The sequence below is a fragment of the Neomonachus schauinslandi genome, chromosome 6, assembly GCF_002201575.2.
Source record: "Neomonachus schauinslandi chromosome 6, ASM220157v2, whole genome shotgun sequence".
NCBI classification, from domain to species: Eukaryota; Metazoa; Chordata; class Mammalia; order Carnivora; family Phocidae; genus Neomonachus; species Neomonachus schauinslandi.
This window is the reverse complement of record NC_058408.1, coordinates 41,945,811-41,965,102: the sequence shown is the minus strand read 5'-3', so window position 1 is coordinate 41,965,102 and position 19,292 is coordinate 41,945,811. Positions and strand designations below refer to the sequence as shown.

The 19,292-nt window shown below is 44.2% G+C and overlaps 1 protein-coding gene across 3 annotated transcripts in view; it reads right to left on the bottom strand.

Annotated features, from left to right (window-relative positions):
- The window catches only part of CACNA1E (calcium voltage-gated channel subunit alpha1 E), a 276,327-nt gene that overhangs the window by 112,030 nt on the left and 145,005 nt on the right, over window positions 1–19,292 (bottom strand). The gene's annotated exons all lie outside the window — the stretch shown is intronic.

Genomic DNA, 19,292 nt, shown 5'->3' with positions numbered 1-19,292 from the left:
CTCCCTAACTGGCTCTCACCTGCCTGGATGGGGCAAATCCTGTGTTGTCCCCCGCCCCCGCCCCGTCAAGTAGCCTCTAGCTGCAGGTGCACCCATGTCCCAGCAGCCATGTTGTGTTGGCTGCTAAGGGCTCACACCTGGGCCCTTCTCAGAAGTCTGGCCCCGGCCGAGAGACCTGCCTCACCTGGGAGTTTATGCCTGCCCTTGGAGTGGGGGTGACCTATAGGCAATAATTAACCGATGGAAGGTTATCCATGGCCCGGCCCCTTTTCCTCTGGGTGGGACCACTGCTGGGTGGCAATTCACATTCTGGAGCTGCCTGTGGGATCAGGCTGAGGTTAAAACTGTTGAAACCACATCTCTTAATATTTTCCCCCCCTAACCTATCCTGCTTCCCTTATATCCTTACAGTTTTCTCTGGAAAGCAGTCCCTCAATAAAAAATCACTGCCACAAGAATCTGTCCCAACGTCTCTTTACAGGGAATCTGACTTAAGGCATTATATCCCTTTCTCATCAGGGTTTTGACCAACCTTACAAAGTGGCAACATCCCAGCCCTGAGTCGCAGAGTTGGCTATTTCTAAGGGCAGAGCCATGTACACCCCTCTGACCATGCTCACATTTTAGGAAAAGGACACAAGGTACAGCCTCCCCTACAACCCCTGAGCAACCAAAAGCATATGGATTATCCAACCTGGTTCCCTGCATACCAGGAATTCCATCCCTGGTCTTGGAAGAATTTGAGAATGTGCGATCCAACCCTTCCTTTGGTAGAAGAGGAAGCTGAAGCCCAAACCAGCAAAGTGACCTGGAGTCACAGTGTAGAACCATAAATAGTCACCTGCTTCAGAACGCTAGACTCTCCAGATCTCATTTACCGCCAGGTCTTTTAAAAGCAATCCTATCCATACCATTACCACCTTCCGGGGGAGAACAAAAATAAATGAGAAAGCTGACACTAGGACCTGGCAGCCAGAAAGGAAGAGTGGTCTTCCCCGCCCTGCCCAGGCAAGAAAGAAGGATGGCGGAGCAGGTGGAAAGAGTGAGACCAGAGAGCTCCCAGTAAAACACAACCACCTGCGGCCCCCCGGCAAGAAGGTTGAGCCCGTCAGTCCTGAAGGCAAAGCATTTTATTAGGTCTCTGCTCCCTGAGCATATTTAGCCAACACTGCAAGTCTCCCCACACAAACAAGCTCCAAGGGCAGCATCTGGCGTAGCAAGGGGCCCGTGATAAACAGTCAAGACTCGGCACACATTCTGGTTGTTCCAAGCCCCCGGACTGCATGGCCAGCAGCCACTTTCTCAGGGACGGCCACCGAGGATGCAGCAGTCCCTGAGTCCAGATGCAGAAGCACCTCAAGGAGTAACTGCTTATTGGACATTTCACCACCTATTCCTCCCCTTCTCTTGCTAGTGGGAAAACAGCAGAACCAGTTCGGCAAAGTAAGCCAGGAAGGAACAGCACCGCCAGCCTAGTCCCGAGGCAGCAGAAGGATGCCCATGAGACTGGGGTCAGGAGCTGCATGTCGGGAGCTCTGTTCAGCATCACGGGCCAAGTACTGCCCCATCCTGGCCGTGGGTGCTGATCCCCACAGGCACTGGGCAGACAGGCATTGATGGATCAGTAAACATCCATCCGTGCACCTCAGAAGAGGACTCACGTAAATACCATCAAACGGAGAGAGGGTAAGTGGTGCCACGTCAGACCGGGAAGGCAGACATGACTGTGTGTCCATATAAGCCAGGGCCTTACAACCCACATGGCTCAGGGCCCTGCGATCCTTACAATCTCTCTGGTTAAATCCTAATAATTCCAACATCCCTGTTATGTGATGTTTATCCTGTCCCCTCCCTCTCTGAGCTCTGGCCCAGGAGCCTACCGTGGAGAGAACAGGTCATTTAAAGAAGGTCTTCTTGCATCTGCCAAAGCTGGGGCTGGATTACCTGGGGCTCAATATTCTCTCCTCTCTAGTTTTGCATACATTTGAACATTTCTATAATAAAAGGTTTTAAGTTTTCCCCAAATAAAATTGAGCAGTTTATTTAAATAGTTCAGGGTCATGAACACATTTTAACAGAAAATCCTATTTTTGTCAAAACAGTGAAAAATGTTAACAGTGATGGTAATGGGAGGGGTAGAAATTAGACATTTTTAAACAATCTTTTTATACTTTTCTGTACTTTGAAACTTCTCCTGCAGTGACTTTTGTTTGTTTTTAACAATGAGAGAAAACAAAGACTATTGGGGGAAAAAAAGAGGGAGGGAGAGGGAGAGACAGAGAGGTCCTCCTGCCCTGCAACCCAAGGTGCTAGGCAGCAGACATTTTCAGAGCCTCTGAAAAGCCAGGACAGAGGCAGCTGACCCTCTACTAAGCCATTCAGGCTGGGATGTTGCTTTGCTCTGGGAAAAGGTGAGTGTGTTGTTCTGACAGCACCGTGTGCAGGCTGGCCAAAGTAGGTGACTGAAAGAGGAAATTAAAGAGGATGCATCCTATGATGATTAGCTAAAACCCATCACCCCTTCACCCATTCTACAGGGCTTGCTGATGAGAGACTTGATGTACTTTTTCAAGAAATTCAGGAATCAGAAAACAAAAGAGGAGAGAGTCTCAGGGCGCCTGGGTGGCTCAGTCAGTCAAGCATCTGTCTTCAGCTCAGGTCACAATCCCAGGGTCCTGGGATCGAGCCCCACACATGGGCTCCTTACTCAGCAGGGAGCCTACTTCTCCCTCTCCCTCTGACTCTCTCTCCACTCATACTGTCTGTCTCTAATAAATAAAATATTAAAAGAGAGAGAGAGAGAGTCTTAGAAGACTGTTCCTTTAAGGTTCAGGGACAAAGGGTACATGAGGCTTGATAGACCCTGTACACTGGGGGAGCTTTGTGGAGGGTCCATTGTATTCCAGAAAGACTGTGCTGATAATACCAGGAAAACAGGTCTTCCACCAGTCCCTAGCTGGTTCTCTCTATCCTATGGTCCTCAGGGATCAATCCTTCTAGTTATCATTTATTACTTTTCCATTGGTCCCCTGTCCCCTCCAGCTAACCAATCACTACTTTCCATTCAGTGTAAGTCCTCAAGCCTTTATCATCTTGCAGATTAGATAGAAGGAATCATAGCATCTTGCACAAACCCTTCATTTCACAGGTGAAGAACTGAGGATCAAAAGCCAGGCGACTGCTGAAAGATACTCCACTAGTTCGCTATAGAAGTAGAACTGGGATGCAGGACTTAGGAGCCCCAGTTCACTCTGCACAGCACTTCTGTACTGCTCAGTTCCGTACCAAAACTATGTATCCATGGCCGGTTCCCTCTAGTTATTTTGTTTGTAATTAGTCTAGCCTCACAATCTCATTTGGAAGCTACATCAGGTTGAAGACTCTTTTGATGCTGTCTCTCACTTCCTCTGAACCTTAAGAGCATGGAGCTCAGACCTGTGAATACTCTTATTGGATTTAATGAAGAAAGGACTGAGATCAGAAGTATCATGGAAGGCTTCCTGGGGCTGTACCTTCACCTGGACTCAAAGTAGGAGGAGGATTTAGATTGGCCAATCAATGGAGGAAGAGAGTCCAAGGAGAAAGAAATGGGCGGAAATGAGGAGACCACAAAGAGCTGTTCTTGGCAGTAGTTAGGAAGGCAAGACAAGGAAGAGCAGGTCATGGAGGACCCTGAGTGGTGGCCTCAGTGTTTATTTGGATTTGCTCACTGCCTACAAGCTCTTCTTTCTTCCCTCTCCTGTCCCCTCCCTCTGCCAAACCATGAGTTTCTCATACTTGAAAACACTGCTCAGCCTCTATAAGGCTTCCCCTAAGCACATCACTCTACTTCACTCCAGAAATCCCCCAGCACTTAGGCAACCCAGAGTAGCATGTTCATTCAACACCTTTGAGTGTGTACTCTGCACAAGATGAGTAAGAACGGAAAACAGTCAAGAGCCTTGGTATCTTAACAGAGGCTAAGTCATGAGTAGAAATACTTACTATAGAAAAGAGAACATTAAGTGCTGCACTTGTTTTTATTTGTACTTATTTACAGATCTTTTTTTTATATATATTCTGTTTCTTTCCCATATTGGTCCTACTTTCCCATTAGGGTTAAATGTTTCTCAAAAACAGAACTGCATCTTTAATTTCTCTGTTCACTCTGCTAAAGCCTAGACTATTCTTCTTCAAACAAGAGATTCTCAATAATGCCGTTGGCTAATGGGAGACTATACCACCAACTAGACTTCTGCTTCACAGGCCTATAGGAGTTTCCTTCTCTGGAAATAAATACATCCCCTGTAAAATGGCATCTCTGTTGACATACAGCAAGTGTACCTCGCTAACAAATATTTAGCACAGCACATAAGAGGAGACACTCGAGAAAAAAGCTTCAAATAATCATTTTTCTTGGCTTTCAGTCTTCCCTCCACAATGGTTTCTGAGCAGATGAATTAATTTATCACTGAACATCCCTACGTTAATTAATGATTGTGCATCACACACTAGGCAAGGCTGGTAAGCCCAGTTGGTTCCCTGAAGAAGCCTCGGGCCAGTTCCATTTATTTTGTGGCCGCAGGAAGCACTCTTACTCCCTAGTAACAACAGCGTGAAAGCAAGAAACCATGCCTTGCAAGTCTTTGCATCTTCAGAATCCAAGACGTATCTCTGGAAAACACACTCAATAAATTTTCATTGGTGGTGATAATGAAATACTCAGTCCTATGTGCCTATTTACCACCTGAGGTCCTGTCCTGAGAGTGCATGTGTGAGGGTCCCCACTCTGGTCCTACTGGATTAGAGTTTCTCAAAGCACACTGGGCTACAGATGTACTCAAGGTATTACTCTATTCACCTGTCAGAGGCTCCAGGTTGGTCACCTCCTCTTGTAAGCAGCTTCATCCATTTACCCCAGTGTTATACAAACATTATTTTCTATGTGTGCCATGATGTGAAAAAAAAAAAAAAAAAAAAGGGAATAACTGTGCAAGATTGCCATCTGTTAGGGACACTGAGGAGGGAATTCCTCACTTGAGTAGGTGCCTACATCAGACAACAGATGTGAGAGCCCTTCCCACTCAGACCATATTCTTCACTTTGTTTCTCCTCTCTCTCATGGACTCTCATTTTCGGGTTCCAAGTCTACCACTCCCCCAAACCTTTCTCTTTTCTCATCTCTTGATTTTCTACTGTCTGGTTCATTCTGCTGCTAGAAATTCTTCTTGTTCTTCCCTTTTCCCCTAAGATGCCCAAAGTTCATTGCAATTGAGCATTCCCGTTGGTTTGGGGGTATAATAAGGTTGAAACAGAACACAGACAATAAAACAATAATGTTTATTGCTTCCCCAATCTAGGAGTCACTGAAAAGAATCGTTTTTTGCTTTTACCATTCTTTCCAGAACTTTCTTTGTACTATGAATGTACTATGATTAATGAGGATAGGTGACTAATGTAAGAATGTATATAAGCTATTGAATGGCAGCTCCAACATGGACCCAGTGAGACCTATTTCTGGAAATATGAAGAGGACCTGATTAAAACATCTTTACCTAAATATTTTCCTGTGACTTACATCCTAAGACTCCAGTGTAACTGAGAAGGAAAAAGAATCATAGCTTCCACTTTTTATTCCACTTCCTACTCTATGCTGGATACTGAGCCAGGTACATAAAATACATTAATCTTCACAACCATGTGCAAGACAGGTGCAATTTTAAGTTTATATAAGTACAACAGCAACAAAATTTTAGGTTTATGTAAGTACAACAGCAACAAAATCCAAACTTAGAAAGGCTAAGGGGACTTGCCCAAGCTCCCACAGTCAGTATATTGTAGAACCAACATCTAAACCCTTGTTTGGCCTCTTCTTAAAATATTACATTGTGTTGCTTCTTGCATTGGGGGTGGGGGATAGAAATAACAATGTTGTTGTAACCTGGAACATACCTGAGAACAGAGTTATGAAGGCAGGTATTTACAACAGCAATGCCCGCAGAGGAAATCGTTTCTAACCAATTGCATATCTTAATCCCACCCAAATGTTACATTGTTTCAACTCCTTTGATGTGTTCACCTTAACTTAGGGGTTTCTTTGGGGCCATGGACATTTGATAAGGTTGGAAGACCTTATCTTCCAGCTAGTTCCCCGGCTAGTAGGGTGACAGCTACTCTGTGGCCAGGGTGACCTCATAAAGTGGGACAAGTGACCCCCAGCCACACAGTTGGCCTTAGTCTTCAGAGCAGGGGAAAGGTGTTCTTTCCTACCTACCTATCTGTCTCTCCTCTGCTTAAAAATCTCCGATGGCCACCCTCGCCAAATCCCCTCCCAAGACTGATTCCAGCCTAACCTCTCCAGCTCACCTCAAAGCTGCTGCCCTTCCCTAGACCAAGTCACATGATCAGACCCTGCTTCTTGCAATTCCCTCATATTTCATGTTCTTTCATATCTCCATGCTTTTGCTCATGTTCTCTCCAGTGCTTAGAAAACCCTCTCCACTTTGGGCGCCTGGGTGGCTCAGTTGGTTAAGCGACTGCCTTCGGCTCAGGTCATGATCCTGGAGTCCCGGGATCGAGTCCCGCATCGGGCTCCCTGCTCGGCAGGGAGTCTGCTTCTCCCTCTGACCCTCCTCCCTCTCATGCTCTCTGTCTCTCATTCTCTCTGTCTCAAATAAATAAAATCTTAAAAAAAAAAAACAAAAAAAAAACAACCCTCTCCACTTTTTCTACCTGGAAGGCCTCTGCACATACCCTGGTTAAGTGCTACCCATGCCAGGGAAACCTTCCCAGAGTCATTCACGCTCATCACTCCCTGCACTTAATGCTGTCATACCACCTAACTTTGTGTGGTAATCAGTGCTTGCTTATATGTCATTCTCCTCTGCAAGGCTTGACACCCCTTAAGAACAAGGAACAGGTCTTATTTGTCTAGGTATCTGTCCCAGAACACAAAATAGCTCTCAGCAGGTGCTCAGCAAGTGTTTGTTGAGTGAATAAATAAAGGAATAAGTTAATAAACTGAATGCTCTGATTAAATCTAAGGCAAGCAGAAGGGAGACAAGAAAAGGTGAGGAGAAAAAAAAAATTCTCAAAGAGTTAATGAAATGCCTAGAAGTCTTTTTCATTACTAAGAGGGCAGAGTTAGTAGATAATTTGAGGGGGGTTATCAGGGATTATCACTTAATAAGCCCTTCCCAGGTGTATCTCCCAGGAAAGACTTCATCCTCTAATCCTCTCTGGAAGAAGAAAGGCTGTACCACTCTTATTTTTGATGAGCTCAGGAAAGGATTAAAACAAAACTGCTAAGATTCTGCCTTCCCCATCCAGCTACAGTTTCAGCTGTAAACTTAGGTCTGAGGGAGGTAGAAAATTCAGACTGGACACTCAGCATGAATGTGGACTACAGTCCCTCCCTGGAGGGCCACAAAGATTAAGGGAACACTCCCTGGTCTTGGACTAAGTACAGAGAACCACATCCCTCAGGGCTGGGGAGGGTATCTAAGAGGGGAGAGGACTGTGCCTCAGGGGAAGCAATAGAAAACACTGCCTCTTTGGAGGGAAACACCCAGTTAATGTGGTCAGCACCAGCCACATGGCATTTGGGCCTGAAGATGATGGGGTATCGATAAAGCATCTCTCAGGGAAGGTGAACCTGGCCCTCTCAATGGCAAAGCTAAATTTGAAACTCTAAATCCCGGCCTGAGAGCTCTTTCCTCTTAAACTTTGTGGGGTAGAGATGTTCTCTCTGCTGAGAATGCTTTTAAGCCTCAATCCTGACAATTCCCCCTCATCATCTCAGGAAGGGAGGACGGGAGGACGGGAGGACGGGAGGCACTTTGGTCAAAATCCTGGCCATCCTTCAAGGCCTTTCTTATGCCCCATCTGGGTGAAGAGATTCCCTGACTGCTCAGCTAGGGCTGCTGACCCTGGCTGGTGCCTCAGGGGCTTCCCAGGCTTGCTCAGAGATCTTGCAATCCCCACATTCAGACCTACCCACAAATCATTCTCTTGGCTAAATCCTGGTGATTTATTTAGTTTGGAGGGTACAAATTTCTCTAGGCAGACTGTCTGATGTTCAGCATGAGGTTAAAAAATATGGATAATAAGAGGCAACATTTTATTGGAGAACTTACTATGTTCATTTTGCCCACATTGGCACCTTAAATCTTCTCAATCTTTCAAAGCAGATACTAGTACGATAGCTTTTTTCTCTGGTGAGGAAACTGAAGCACAGAGTGGTTGAGTAACCTGTTGGAGGTTGCACAGAGTAAGTGACCAGGCTACAGCTAGCAGTCTGACCCCAGAAGTTTTCATCAATACATTCTGTACTTGGTACAGTAACTGAAAGAGAGTAAATACTCCACAAACATTAGATTCTATTTAAATAGGTTAATCTTAGCTCCCCTTAACCCTTGGAAAAGAGCAAAAGAAAAAAAGCATGAATCACTTCATATGAATGAATCAATTTGTATTCATCTCACCTAAATATTTTACTTCCCTGTGCAAGATTAGTGCCTACTTCTAAACGTTTTTCATTATTTGCAGGTTATTATAATATTTTTCACACCATATAATAATTATTTACTTGTCTGTCCCCCGTACAAATCTGTGAACTCTTGGGAGGACAAGGTTTTGTGTTTCTTTGTATGGAGAGTAACTGCCACAGTTCCCTGAGTAGGTAGGTGCTCAATAAACATGTTGTATGAATGAATGAGCTAATCAAATCATCTAGAATCAAAACACAATGGAATATTCCAACCATAACTAGTTCAACATAGGCAAACATAGTCTAGAACAGTGGTTCTCAAAGGGCTCCACAGCATCAGCATTTTGGGGGGCCTTATTGGAAATGCACATTCTTGGGTCCCAATGAGGACCTTCAGATCAGAACTCTGGGGATGAAGCTTAACATTCAGCAAATGTGTTCTAACACGTTCTTCAGGGGATGCCTGCTAAAGTTTGAGAAAAACTGGTCTAGGGAAATTAAAAAAAAAAAAAAAAAAAAGCCTGCTATATGTAGCTTCAGTGGCTATGCGGATGTATCCAGGAGCAAAAAGAAGAGAAGTCTGAGGAAGGAGAAGCCTGAGGTTGAGTGGGGAGGAAGAAAGATGACAGAAGAATGTGGGGAGAGATGGAGAGGGAGGAGAAAGGCAGTGGGTGAGAAGGAGAGACTGATTCACCTTGAAATCTCCTGGGAATGAAATGGGTTCATGATCTCAGCTGGGTGCTACCATAGCAACAGGTACAGTGTCTCTCCACCTGCACCCCCCACCCCCAGGATGGCCAGGCATTAGACACACTACACTGAGGCTGGAGCCCTGCAAAAGGATCCAAGCTTGAGTTGGAAAGACCTAGTGAGGGGAAAGCTTAGGGAAAAAGCACCACATATTGGCTCTGGTCCCCAGCTGAGCTCCTGCAAAAACTACTTCTTTGTAAGGGCAGAAGACACAGCAAGGGAGAGGCACTTGGGTTTGCTCTAGGCTCACACCCTAACACAGCCTGGCTTGGGTGGATGGCTTAGCTGCTCTGTGAGACACTGAGAAAAGAAGAAAGACTTAAGAGGAGAGGAAGGGAGCCCACCTAGCTGCAGGGCTGGAAGCAGAGGAGGGCAATGAAGCAGGGCTAAGATACTAGGGAAGGATTAGTCCAGAAGCCAGGAGAGGAGACCAAACGGGGAAGGGGCATACCAGCAGAACTCACAGGAAGATTCCAGGCCAGAGACTCTGGTGGGAGAACAGAGGGATAATGAGGAATAGAAAGCTCACAAGATCGTCCCAGTCCTTTGCTTGGAATGGCTGGAGCTTCCAGGGCACCCACAAGACAAACATACATCAAACCGTCTTCCCTAATAAAGGCAAGATGGGGGCTGCACAAAGAGGACATTGAGATAAGCCAAATGCACAATGCTCCACACATTTGATGGAAATAACTTAGTAAAAGGGAGTTTACAGCCAATTAGACATTAAAAGTAAGATATAATTGCTGGTGCTATGTTTGTTTCCAAGAACTCTGTTATGATTAGACTAAGAGGCTAGTGTTAGAATTCTGAGCAAACTGCATGGAAGACTTGGTATCACTTTCTGAGAGAAGAAAGCAAATGTGGAAAAGATAAACCAATAAACCACTGTTATGTTCAAAGACTGCCCTCAGAAAAATCCTTGTGCAGCCTTGAACCCCTTTTCAGGGGCAGGGAGGATGGAGAAGAATGTGCTGAGAGATTTCTTATATCTGATTTCTTTTAATCCTCATCATGACCCAATGAAGTGGTCATTATTACCCCCATTTTATGAATGACAAAACTGAACTCATGACAAGTAGTAAAACAAGGAGTCTGGATTCAAATCCATGTCCGCCTGACTTCAAAAGCCGTGCTCACTTGTCCACAATAAGGGACATGATTCTGTCTGCAATAAAGCAGAGAGGAGAGAACTGGTGGTCCATACATTACCCAAGCACCCTGAAGATAGCAGGTCCTCTGGAAACATGCTGACACTGCATCAGCTCATTCAGTACAAGGTGACTCTGGTTCAGTCTAAAGTCCTTGGGGCCACACTAGGGTGAACTCTCCCTCAGGACTCCCAGGCAGACTTGCTATTACTTATATCTGTCTCCTGCTTCATGCACGGACTCTGAGATCCCCCTGAGATACTGAGTTTTAGTGGGGCCTTGAGATCCACTGAACTGTATTCCTATCAACACATGAAACCTGAGCTGTGTTATGTGTGGGTATACACACACACACACACACACACACACACAATCTCTGTGGGCTTGTGGAGTCAGACAGGGGGTGGTCTGGGAAACGCTGTATGGGTCAGGTGTTTCCCCTGGGGGCCCAGCCAGGGCCACCATGAATCAGAAAAAGTGGGCAAATGGAAGGCTCCTCAATTCTCTCCTTTCAGCTTGCAAGGAGCGGGAATAAAGTGGGTGTTTTAATAGGCGAGTTTTTGGCATGGTCTCTTGAAGCCAAGGACCCAGCTTCTCCCTCTTCTCATCTGCTCCAGGGTTCACTTCCCTCTGAGGAGCATCACCCAGCTGGTGGCCTGGCAGGAGTTCCTGGGCTGAAAGGTCCATCCCCACCATCCTCATCTAGCCTACTCCATCAGGCCCCTGCCTCTGGGAATATGGCCCCAGGCATGCCCCAGAATCCTCCAACACTTCAGGCATGTGTCGGCTTACGGAGCACCAACTATGCCCAAAGCACTGTACTGGAGGGAGCAAATGTCTAGAGAAAATTCTTGACCTCGGGCAGCCTACCATCCTCAGGGAGAATGAAAAGTGCAATGATTGAAGGCATGAGAAAGGATATACCCCAAAAAGACATTCAGAGATGGGAAGATAGGTTCTGAGGGCCTGAGGGCCTGAACGGTCCTATAAAACTTTCCCAAAAGTCATCCCGAAACCTGAAATATTCAAGCTCCTTGCAGAGAAGTCCATCTGCAGCCCGAGGCCTCCCATGTCAGCCTAGACTCATTAGCGCACAGCCGGGCTGTAGGACTGCCATCACTACCTAATTAACTGAGGACTGCGCACCCAGGGGGGCACCCTGCCACCATGGGCACAGAGCCTGTGAAAATGCCCCTATTGTGCAGTGTTAGGCTCAGTTGGTTTGTTCTTGGAGAGTAGGCCTCCAAGGAGCAACCCCCAGCTGAGGGTGACAAAAACCAAGCTCCTTCCGGTCAGGCCTTCCAGCTACCCGAGGGCAATTCCAGCAGGTGCTGGCCTCGGGCCTGGGAAGGATTAGGTCAGAGTTAGAAACAAAGAGCACTTCCCCCGGGGAGGTGTGCATGGCTCAAAGCCAGTACATGTGGAAAGTCAAGCACATAGTAGGCAATCTTCCTACCTACCGATCAACACAGAGGGATAAATCTATATATACACCCATATTTGTTTACATATTTATTAAAATTATAACTAAAATGGCTCCACACTCAGCGGGGAGTCTGCTTAAGACTCTCTCTCCCTCTGCCCCTCTCCCCCACTCTTTCTCTAATAAATAAATCTTTTAAAAAAATAAAATAATCTGCCCCTGCCCCCCCTCAAAAAAAAATCTTTTAAAAAAATAAAGTAAATTATAACTAAAGTAAGAAATTGATGAATGGATGAATGAATACATGCAGAGAAAGCTAAAACAGGTGTGGTGGGTGGGGTCAATTGCACTGCTTTGTTCTATGGGATGGTGAGGCAGGGAGTTCACCTTCCTTGGCATCTGTTTTCTAGCTGGTTTGGACAAGAGTAGCAACAAAGGTGTCCTAATCAGTTCTCAATTTTTATGTACTTAGTTTTATTACCTGTGACATTTTAAACTGCAAAAGCAATGTGTATGAGGAATAACTGATAGTCAAACACTACAAAAATGTGTAAAGAAAAAGTTTAGTTTCCCCTCACCTCCATTCTCATCCTGCTGTTTACACAAGTGTTTACAGTCTGATGTGGATACTTCCCCCACCTACCTCCATCCATGCACATTCAAACTTACATATAGTGTTTCGCTATTTTTTTAAATGGAACCATACTATACACGTTACTCTGTAGCTTGCTTTTCTTATTCAAAACACATTAGGAATGTCCCTCCAGGACAAACACATAGATCAAATTCATTGAAATATACACATACACACACACCACACAGGCATGCACATACACAGAACCAAAGCAATGCAATGTTCTTCTACTGTTCTCACTATTGATGCTTGTTTGCTTTTGGTTTGGTACTGTAAAAGAAGACTGAAATACTCTCCCTTACATATTATATCCTTATCAACCAGCCTTTTTATTTCAATAGGTGGATGTCTCAACAATGGGCTGACCGAATCAAAGGGAATACTTGTTTTCGGTATTAATTCCCCCAAAGGTTGTAGTAATACCAGAAGCCACCAAATCCACCAGAAATTCATGAATGCCTTTTACTCCACATGCTCACAGGTACTGGATGTTACGACACTTAAAATAAATAGGTCCTATTTAATTTGCATTTTTCTGAAATTAGCATCACTTCAGGTATTTATTACCATACAAATTTCCTTTCCTTTGAATTGCTTGTTCATATGCTTTGCTGTTTTTCCTAGGTAGTCATCCTTTTCTTATGAATTTGTTGAGGCTCTTTGTATATCAGTTATATTAGAAGCGTGTTTAGGACACCTGAGTGGCTCAATCGGTTGATTATCCAACTGTTGGTTTCGGCTTAGGTCATGATCTCGGATCGACCCCCGGGTCAGGCTCCACGCTCAATGCGGGAGTCCGCTTGAGGATTCTCTCCCTCTGCCCCTCCCCCCACTCCTGCATGCACACACACACACTCTCTCTCTAAAATAAATCTTTAAAAAAAAGAAGCTTGTTTTTTGTGTCATTTTTCTTAGTCTATCAAATGTCTTGACATTACTTATGGTGGATGTCCTCTGCCACTGAAAAAATTATAATTTCTACATAATCATTTCTTAAAGTTGGTGAATCAAAATTAGCATTCCTACTGGAAATTAAAAGATTCACATTCTTTTCCCTCTCAATTTTATTTGGGGGTGCTCTGCTTCATGAATATTAAGATTTTGATATTATAGGTTGAACTGAAGATTGAAGTAAGACCATGCATATTACAGAAACTCACAAGTGTATTTGACAGAAAAGTTAGGAGAAAATAATAGTAAAATATCTCTTCCCAACCATTAGAGAAACAAAGGTTGGGAACAAATTTTCACTGATATTTACTCCATGTAGAAGGCTAAGCAAAAACCATCCACTGCTGAGTGCTTGTCTCAGGGCTGAAACTATTCAACATCAAAGTCCTTCTAGCCAGTTGATCCCAACCAGGCCTTTGATCTGGGTCATCTTTGGGTGTGCATCACCCATGCAAGCTCCTCCTCCTATCTTCATCTCCTTCAACACTCAGCTCAAACACCTACCATTCCTTCACCTCCCTAGACAGAGGGACTTTCTGCTATCATGGGCCTCCCTGCATTCCCCAGCATTGCATTACCTATCATTTGGTAATTATTTACCTGCCATGTGTATTTATATTCCCAACACCTAGGACTGTACCTGACACACTATTTGCTCCTTAAGTAGCTGTTGAAAGAGAGAGAGCAAAGCAAAAGAGCAAGAAATCAAGAGAGAAGCACTGAACTCCAAAGCCAAACGTTCACAGTTCACTGTCAACTCAAGATCAATCAGGAAAGAATGTTAAACATTGCTGAAATTACAGGGTAAGTTAATGAAGAAAAAAAAAAAAAAGATTCCATTTACAAAAAGCTGATTGACACAGTAAATGTCAAGAACATGCCTGGTTCATAAAGAAAGGCCCGCCTACACTTCAGGGTTGCTGAACTGCCATTCTCCAGCTACCATGTTTCACTCTGGGACAAATGGTTTTTGGTCAAGGATAAAGACTAAATATTCGGGGCGCCTGGTTGGCTCAGTCGGTTAAGCGTCTTCCTTCAGCTCAGGTCATGATCCCAGGGTCCTGGGATCAAGCCCTGCATCAGGCTCCCTGCTCCGCGGGAAGCCTGCTTCTCCCTCTGCCACTCCCCCTGCTTGTGTTCCCTCTCTCGCTGTCTCTCTCTCTGTCAAATAAATAAATAAAATCTTTAAAAAAAAAAAGTCTAAATATTCATTTTTCAAACTCTTGATGAGTTTTGGAATGATCACTATCATTTAGCCCTAATTGACTGCAGTCAATTTTCTCTGAGTTAATCTTGACATCAACACCCCACCTAAAAGACTTTTCTATGATAAAAAAAAAGATTCATGTGATAGCATTCACTTCAAGCTCACATCTTCGAGAAGCGACATATTTTTAAATTGACTATAAGACTACAGAGATGTCGGGCGCCTGGGTGGCTCAGTTGGTTAAGCGACTGCCTTCAGCTCAGGTCATGATCCTGGAGTCCTGGGATCGAGTCCCGCATCGGGCTCCCTGCTCGGCAGGGAGTCTGCTTCTCCCTCTGACCCTCCTCCCTCTCATGCTCTCCGTATCTCATTCTGTCTCAAATAAATAAATAAAATATTAAAAAAAAAAAAAAGACTACAGAGATGTCTGGCAATGAGCTCCTAGGAGAAAGGATTTCCAATTTTTAATAGAAGAAAATTATTTGGCTGCACAGAGTCCTTCTTTAGAAATAGAGCCCCTGCTTCCCCTCTGTAACTGCTGTGGACATTTACTTCCTTAGTCTCCTGTTTTCCCTGAAAGTGTTCCCATTCCTGAGGGTTGTTGAAGAATCTAAGAAAAGGAAAGCTTCCTGGAGCACCCCTAGTGATCAGAGCTTTACAGTAGGACAGCTGAACTTTTCGCCTAGGACAAGGTTCAAAGGTTATTGACATTGGCCAGTCGTCTGAGGGACACAGACCAGCCCATCTCAGCACTTCATCACTTCATCTAGCTACTTGGTGATTTTTTTCTTCTTTTTTAAAGAATAGGACTTAATCGGTCTTATGATTCCGGCTTCCAGCATTACAGAATATGTCTAAATGATCTCAAATGTGAATTTCATAATACAGAAATAATTTAGTTCGTTTTAGTACTAAAATGAATATGAACTAAATGTCAATAACGGGGTAGAAGAAGGCTAGACAGAGAAAGCAGAGGTGGGTTGACAAGACACGACACTAAAACAATGAAATTATTGTATCACGATTCCAAAAAGTTTAGCAACCTTTAGCCTCGCCCACTGGAGAAGCATGTTAATGACAGAGCTTAAACCTTACTCTCCCTAATTTGTAATAATTAGCAACACTGTGGAGAAACCTGATGCTCCCAGAAGTATCTACCACCGTGAAAGGCCTTTTTCTAAACCCTGGAATGCCTAGATAGCATTCCCATACACTTGAACTACTGTGCTGGACTGATGGGTCCCCTCCAACCCACCCTGTGACCACAGCCCATTTCGTCAATCCACGGCTCTGTATGGCCTTCCTCTGCTCAGAGTTCTGCAGTGGCTACACTCTACTCACCAACTGGTGGCTGTGAGCACAACCATCTGGGCTCAATGTGCATGTTGAGCCTTCTCTCTCCCCACTCCCTGATAGGATCCCTGCCATATATCTAAACCTGACCTCTTGCACTCCTTTGATAACATACTACATTTTCTAGATACAGGTGCTATTTCCTCCAATTGAGATGTCCACCTTATATATTCTATCCATTGCTAACTCTTCCCACAAGACCTAGTTCAGTAAGCTTTCTCTTCTGTAAAACATCCTGTGAATGGCTATCCATCTTGAGTCATAATTATTTGTAACCCTCACAGTACTTGTAACACTGTAAATGCTAAATAAATGTTTACTGAATGAGATGGATAATGTTTGTTGCAAAGAACTGAACCGAATTTTGAAATTTTTCATTGTTCTTTCACCCTGCTAGAATGTTAATTATTTTTATAAGATTTTGTTCTTCTGGTCATAAAAGCAATGCATGAACATTTGAAAAGAAAAGCGTAAACAGAAAAATAAAAATTACCCACAATCATCACGTAGAGATAACTATGCTCATTACCCTCTTAATTGCATTTTACATCAATGCAATTAAATAAATTTACATATGGAAGTCCTACGCCCTGTGCATGTTTTCCTGAATTTAGATCAAGTCACATACTCTGTACTCACCCAGCATTTGGTTGACCAGAAATCTCTGCCAGTGAGCACTCCTACATATCAACAGTACAATGCAAGCAGATGTTCTTGGTGATGACTTTGGGCCCAGCAAGTTTCTGAAGTGCCTTCTCTGACTCATAAATTCATAGAACTTTATTTCTCAGAGTGACCTTAGAGAACATCTCCATTTATGTCACCTCTCCCTTCTTCCATGCATTTGATAGACATGGCTAATCATGCAAGCTACTCTTCAAAGATGAATTTGAACATGATCTCAGAATCCTCCTCCAGGCAACTATGTCCATCGACTAAAAACTGCATGGATTGTGAAGCCTACTTGTCAGCTGAGATTCCATCCCCTCATTTTTGTACGGTAAAAGGTCCTGAGAAAAACTAACTTCCCAAGATCTAAACGCCCATGAGGAGCAGAGCAGGAAGCAGAACTCTCTAGCTTTGCTTTAATGTCATTTGCTTTATACCATACACCTAAGATTAGTTTTATATTATTTGAATTTATAATGCATTCTACTGCAGCTTGATTTTTGTAAAATTTATACTCTACAAAATCTATTCAACAGTCTTAAGTACTATATTTGATTAAGCAGAAGTTTTTAATTTATAAAACCAAAAAAATATCCCTGTTTCAGACAAGTCCCCTAATCATTTAATCATTCAGCAAACATCTGAGAACCTATTCTGTGTCCACTCTCTGCTAAACTCTGGCAGAAAAAATAATTCAAGGTGTAGTCCTTGTCCTTAAGGAACTTACTGTATAGTTTTTAAGCAACCGCTTTAGATCCCACCCTTTTATCCTCTGGATCTAGCCCAAATGGACTCCCAGAAAAGGTGCTGGGGTAAGTGGAATTAAGAGAAGGATGAAGTGTGGAGTAGGGAAGAGCTTCCCCACTATTATGGGCTACACTGTGTCCCTCCAAAATTCATTTGTTAGAGTCCTAACTCCCAGTATGACCACATGTGCCTGTATTTGAACACAAGGTATATTAGAGAGGTGATTACATTAAAAAGAGGCCATTAGGGTAGGCCCTAATTCAATCTTACTATATAGACACATGAAGGGATATCAGGAATGAACACACAGAAAGGAAAGACCATATGAGGACACAGCAAGACGATGGGCGTCTGCAAGCCAAGAAGCCTCAGGAGAAACCAAATCTGCCCACACCTTCATCTTGGACTTCTAGCCTCCAGAACAGTGAGAAAATAAATTTCTGTTATTTAAGCCACACAGCCTGTGGTAATTTTTGGCTTCTCTAGCACACCAATACACCTATCAGCTACTCTAACACTGCCTCATAATCAAGGACAATTCAATAATGAAAGAGCCTTGACTCTTTGAAAGAGAACAGCCCTCTACTGAGCCAAGAGCTGGCTTTCCAAGACCCTGGGGGAGACTCTTGGGGGGGGGGGCGGTAGGAAATGGAGGATCTTACTTTGGATATGCCAAGCATAACTTGAGAATGGAAACAGGCATGAGGCAGCTCTGATGGATCAGTGCCAAGGAGAGTTGGTGGAGCCCTTCTCAACCGATACATCCAGGAGAAGGGAGTAGGGACTCTGTGACTCAAGGACACTATAATTAGACTCGGGGCATTCTGGGCCTGTACTGAAGGTCTTAGATCAGCAGAGTCTTGTATGCCCCCTGAGGAGGGCATACACTCATGGTGGGCCGAGGCATGACCCTCACCACCGTGGACAAAGCTGGCTCTGTGAGTAGATGTTCCTTCACCTGTGCATTGTAGAAAGACAGCTTGATACAGGCAAGGGCTCTGAGAGGGTCACGGCCCACCCCATGAAAAGGAGCTGGTAGTGGAAAACATCCCCTTCCCTTCCTCCTCATACTACCAATACTTTCTGCAGGGTCTCCCATGGCCTCAGAAGACAGACACAAAATGCAGCACAAGACAAAATGGGAGTAGAAAAGCATTATTTCTAGAGAAATCAGTTAAGAGTTTGAGATGTGGCTTGCCACGTACAAGCTGGGCAACAACACTGGGGCTTCACCCTCTCAGCATCTTGGTTTCTTACTGTAAGATGGAGATGATGATGCCAATCTCACAGGGCTGTAGTGAGAATCAAGTGTGGTAATTTATGGACGTTTGAAGCCATTGAGGTGCCCCATAAATGCTAGTTATCCTGGCAATTATTAAATTTACTTACTACATCTCCTTCTGCTTATCCAAGTTCTGTCCTCTCTTATTGGCAGATTGACTTGCAATGTGGACGTGCATTTTACATTCAGTTAGACTTTGAACAATCGAGGGAGAGAGCCATATGTTCAATTTTTTTCCTGTCTCCCCTTTATGTGTGTTAGAAAACTGTGGGCTCAAGCAGTGCAAGCACTTAACAAGCACCTATTTGGCTAATATACACTCGGCCCCATGGTGCCACGTCTTTCCATAAACCCTAACTGCATTATTTTAACACTCTCAACTCTTCTCCTAGCTGATGGCCTTCCTTCACTTCCCCACCACCGGTCACCTCATAACCCAAGCCAGATTGCATGGTGCTACCAAGATAGCTTCCTAGAACATTATTTTTAAAACATTCAATCTCTTACTCGAAGAAAATTTTGTCAGCTACTAACTGCCCATAGGACAAAGTTCTAACTCCTGAGCTAGACATTCAAGGCCTCACATCACATAGCACATCAGGCCCACATTCTTTGCCACTATCTTCCTGTACAAATCTTCCACTATGGTCAATGTGGC